At 42.3% G+C, this 5,000-nt stretch overlaps 1 protein-coding gene across 5 annotated transcripts in view; it reads right to left on the bottom strand.

Annotated features, from left to right (window-relative positions):
- The window catches only part of LOC122250437 (uncharacterized), a 29,234-nt gene extending 24,946 nt beyond the window's left edge, over positions 1-4,288 (bottom strand). The window contains exon 1 of one of the 5 annotated variants that reach the window (XM_086530462.1): positions 4,274-4,288. The gene's annotated coding sequence lies outside the window, so the exon portion shown is untranslated. The other 4 variants (XM_086530459.1, XM_086530461.1, XM_086530457.1 and 1 more) reach the window with 4 other exon arrangements.
- Positions 4,289-5,000: the final 712 nt, after the last annotated feature.

Here is a 5,000-nt window from a genome sequence, read left to right as displayed (position 1 = left end):
AGAGAGAGAGAGAGAGAGAGAGAGAGAGAGAGAAGAGAGAGAGAGAGATAAAGAGAGAGAAAGAGAAAGAGAGAGAGAGAGATAAAGAGAGAGAAAGAGAAAGAGAGAGAGGGGGGGAAGGAGAGAGAGAGAGAGGGGGGGGGTGACAGAGGGAGAGAGAGAGAGGGGGGGGAGGGAGGAGGGGTGACAGAGGGAGAGAGAGAAAGAGAGGGAGACAGAGAGAGAGAGAGAGAGAGAGAGAGAGAGAGAGAGAGAGAGAGAGAGAGAGAGAGAGAGAGAGAGAGAGAGAGAAAGAAAGAGAGAGAGAGAGAAAGAGAGAGAGAGAGGGAGAGGAGGGAAGGAGAGAGAGAGAGGGAGAGGAAGGAAGGAGAAAGAGGGAGAGGGTGAGAGAGAGAGAGAGAGAGAGAGAGAGAGAGAGAGAGAGAGAGAGAGAGAGAGAGAGAGAGAGGGAGAGAGAGAGGGGGGGAGGGAGAGGGAGAGGGGGAGGTAGAGAGAGAGAGGGGGGGGAAGAGGGAGGGGAAGGAGAGGGAGAGAGAGAAAGAGAGAGAGAGAGAGAGAGAAGGAGAGAAAGAGAGAGAGAGAGAGAGAGAGAGAGAGAATAAAAGAGAAAGAAAGAGAGAGAGAGAGAGGGAGAGAGAGAGAGAGAAAACAGACAGAGAGGCAGACAGAAAGATAGACCGAATAAAACAAGAGAGAACACAAGAAGTGAGTGAGAGGGGAAACCCCAGAGAAGGGTCGAACCGAAAAATGAAGCAACAAAAGATAAGGTTGCCGTGAGATTAATTCACACAGCTTCCAATAGGCCGTAAAAGACGTAAACAAAAACACGTAACGGACACTGCCTGCACTTCGGTTTAACACTGGCAGGTACTAGAAATAAACCCCCTCGAAATATTCAACTTTGCATTATATGAAAATACACCATAGAATTTCGAAAGAGTTTTTAAAAAGGAAACAAAAACTTAATTACACGGTTAACTGGGAAACAAACAATATGTAATACATATTTCGCAATGGATGTTATATTGTTGGATAGAATATGCAAACAGAAATTATACTGTAATTTATGCATTTATCTTGTTTTTCCATCTCTGCAATTTAATTGTTAATCTTCCGTTCTTTATGAATTCGTGTAAACATCTCTATATTTTGATTTGTTTATTTAGAGAGAGAGAGAGGGAGAGAGGAAGAGAGAGAGAGAGAGAGAGAGAGAGGGAGAGAGAGAGAGAGAGAGAGAGAGAGAGAGAGAGAGAGAGAGAGAGAGAGAGAGAGAGAGAGAGAGAGAGAGAGAGAGAGAGAGAGAGAGAGAGAGAGAGAGAGAGAGAGAGAGAGAGAGAGAGAGAGAGAGAAAGGGACAGAGAGAGAGAGAGAGAGAGGATCAGATAGAGGAAAGATTAAAAGAGTGTTCCATACATAAAAGAAAACCAGTCTACATCAATATATATATGTTTTTTAATCTAAACTCAAGGATGAAAAAAATACGACGGTGGGAGGTAGTGACGTGACGGTATCTTGCTCTGTCATGTCACGTGGATCTTTATGGACACGTGACAGAGGGGATATGAGAGATAGAGAGAGGAAGTCGGAGTGAGAGGGACGAAGCGGAGATGAAAGAACAGGAGAGAAGTCGAAGAAAAATGGGAAAATATGCTCGTCTGAGCATGAGAGAAAAATATTCAAATAGCAAGATTCTTCTTAAGATAAATGAAATAAAGAATTTGCATGCAAAGGCTAAAGAAGAAAAAAAAGGAGAAACAAAGAAGAAAAGTGGAAGACAGTCCTTGAAAACAGGAAACACGTAGAGAGGAACAAAAGGATAAGAAGAAGTCCCTTTTTAAAAATGAAAATAAACATACCAGATAAAAACAGACATTCAGCACCATACGGCGTCGTCATAAACTCCGCATCATCAGCCTTCTAATGAAACAACTTTCAAAGCGTGTTGATTTTGACATTCTTTCCAGATTTTTCAAGCCTCATTGCCTGCGTGACGGCTGGCAAGACGAAAAGATATCTCACGCAACGGCGCAGACTTTGAATGTGAAATAGTTCAAAGTTGGTCTTATCTCGTGCTTCCATCTTATGCATGAATGCAAGAAAAATGCAGAAGGGAAAGTGTTTCCTCTTTCCACCAATAACATAAAATAAAACCTGTTCAATAAACTGCAGTATAATAAAAGCCTCTGTTCTCGGCATCTTGGTCGAGAGAATAGATCGTATTAGAGACACGAAAAGAAAATAATCAAAACTGAGTGGAATATTTTCGGTGCAAACACACTTTACGAAAGGCTTAAAAATATATACGCACAAATGCGGTTAAGTTTTAAAAGCATATTTGATTGTGTTAGAAAGTCCATAGAAAAGAATATACCCATATGTTCGTAAACATATATGAACATAAATTATAATAGAGCCGTGATATCTATAAGTTTAATCATAAAACAGAACATTTGACAAGATCATAAACCCGATTGAAGTAACAGATTCTCCCGGATTCTCTCTATTCTATGCTTCAAATATCAACAGTCATTACAGGCAAAAGAATCTCGGTTAAGAAATCTCGTCGTTTTTAAAGTATTTTTTGAAAGAGGCCCGTGAATTCTTTCCTAGTTCCGTTACCAAAGTGATCCACCTTCTGAGACTCCTCCCACATTATCATAAGCTCCTCCTATCTTTCTTAGTAAAGACACTTAGAATAACGACTAAGTATGACTAATTATCACCGTGTTGGCCTGTGTGTTTTAATCTCGACAAATAATTCCCTATTTGGAAATGAATTAGAAAAATATAAACATTCTTCCTCTTAGAATAGTCTGTTTTTTTTTAGGTCTTGTTTTATAAAACTGATTTTAAAAAGTTTCCATACATCCCTCATGAGACCATCTGAAGCCCCGCCCCTTCGTAAACAAGAGTCGTGTACCCACAGTCAGATGCCCCTCCCTCATCCACACGCCCCGCCCTTTGTCTGAACATCTTACTATACCTTTTCCCTCCCTCCTGCTATCCCTGCCCCTCCTTCATCCCTCCCCTTACCCCGTCCCTCTTAGCCTCTCTTCCTCTCACCTTACCCTCTCCCCTCTTACTCCCCCTTCCAACCCCCGACCCTCCCCCCTCTTCCCTCCCTTCCTACCCTAGCCCCTCCTCCCTCCTCCCCTTCCCTCCATAAACAAGTATTGGGATAGGCGTGGCCAAGGTAAACGAGGTGAGGCAGGTGACGGGACTTGGGAAATAAGGTCAAACAAAGACAACAACAAAAAAAATGTTTTTTTGCGGGTTGTCCTTGCCGGTTGCCTTCTCGTCGACTTTCGTCCTGTATTCCATGCATTGTCTTTCCAGAGGGCGTGAATGTCCAATGGCAGGGTGATTAATTAAGGTCTGTCAAGTATACGTCAAGTTTTTACATTCATCGTTTCGTTATCCGCCTCTAAAACGGCCATCGGAGAAACGTGGACAGGTTTTTATTTGCGAGTTATTTATATGGATTACAAATATGGAAGGAGCGTAAAAATTAATTTTCTATCAGATTTGATTCCATTGATATTCGTTAATGCAATGATAACTAATACCAAAGTTGTTTATAAGAGGATCTATTTTTTCCATATTTGGTAATGGCAAAAGTCATATCATTAACGCACCTAACAACCCTATATTCGAGGGCGAAGCATGGCCGTGGCCAAGTTGGGCCACGATGTACGAGCGTGATTTCCAGCAAATCCCTAGGCCACCCTGTCTCCCCGGCAACACGTTATTGTTGATGATGTAAAAAAATCGCGACATCTTCGATCACTCCACCCATGGTCTTGCCATGACTTTGGCTTAATTCCCGTTTGAGATTTTCTACATTCATTAGTTGAACAATTGTAAACATGTCCGGTTCAGAATCTAGGTAAGCCCGCCAGCATGAAAACAATGAAAACAATATGCGTTGTTCTGTACGTTAATTGTTCAGCACTGCTACACTTCACAAGACACAGGCGTTGTTTCCACACAGTCTCTGGTCACTCACTGACGCACTACCACTCGCCGCCAAGAACATGCCACAACTAGCGAAGTTTACCCGAGAACGCAGGTTCATGGTTCGTTTTCTGTAATGTCACCGCATCATGATATATTGCTCTCTCAGCTTATGAAACTCGCTTTTACTATTATCATGACAGTGTACTTTTCCTGTTTATTTCCATCAAAACGATTACGTTGCATTCTGTTGTAGTTTCACCAATTACAACACAGCGTTCAAAACGTAATGAAGCCAACTGTCTCGAAGACAACAGACTGTCTTTAGCTACTGTTGTCGGTCGCAGCTGCTTCTTTAATGTCAAGAAGCTGGACAGAAAATCCGGGTTCTTAAGGACGAGGCAATTACCTACGACTACCTGGATGTCCTTCGGCGGTCTAGGGATTCGATGGGAGACGGACCACGTGCTTAAATGTATTTTTTATCATAATGGAATCATGATGTGCAATAAAGATAAAAGGTTACGGGGGGCGGACGTGAGACTACCACGGAAGAAACAAAGATAGATTTATTGAGAACTGAACTAATCAGATAACGTAAACAAACAGGGAAATGATTAGACTAAATAATGTTATTGGCGCATTTGGTAATGCACCAGATGCGAATCGTAGACAAGGTCATGTGGACCAGGGAAGGTCACAAAGTCGCCTAAATTACAACTGCAGCTCTGGGTCAAACCAGTCCAAGGCCCAAATCCATGCGGGTGTCCTCGCTCCAGATCTGAATACCAATGACTTCCAAAGAATACCCTTAACTTTGCTTATCTAATCCCGTTTGGATATACGTAACCTTGAAGTCTTGTGAGGTTCAGTTCCGCATATTTCATCAAAGCCAAGTCCAAATGGGAAAATACACCAGCTCGGCCTTAGATTTTAGGTGTTTATGTGTGCGTGTGTGTGTGCGTGTGTGTGTTTGTGTGGTCATATGTATTTGGAGACAAAGAAGAATAAGAGAAAGGGAATAGCCAGTCACACGCACAAAAGTA

Source organism: Penaeus japonicus, unplaced genomic scaffold, assembly GCF_977035675.1.
Source record: "Penaeus japonicus unplaced genomic scaffold, GWHDUDI00000001_assembly GWHDUDI00000033, whole genome shotgun sequence".
Classification (NCBI taxonomy): domain Eukaryota; kingdom Metazoa; phylum Arthropoda; class Malacostraca; order Decapoda; family Penaeidae; genus Penaeus; species Penaeus japonicus.
The sequence above is the reverse complement of the archived record's forward strand: the minus strand, read 5'-3'. Positions and strand labels throughout refer to the sequence as shown.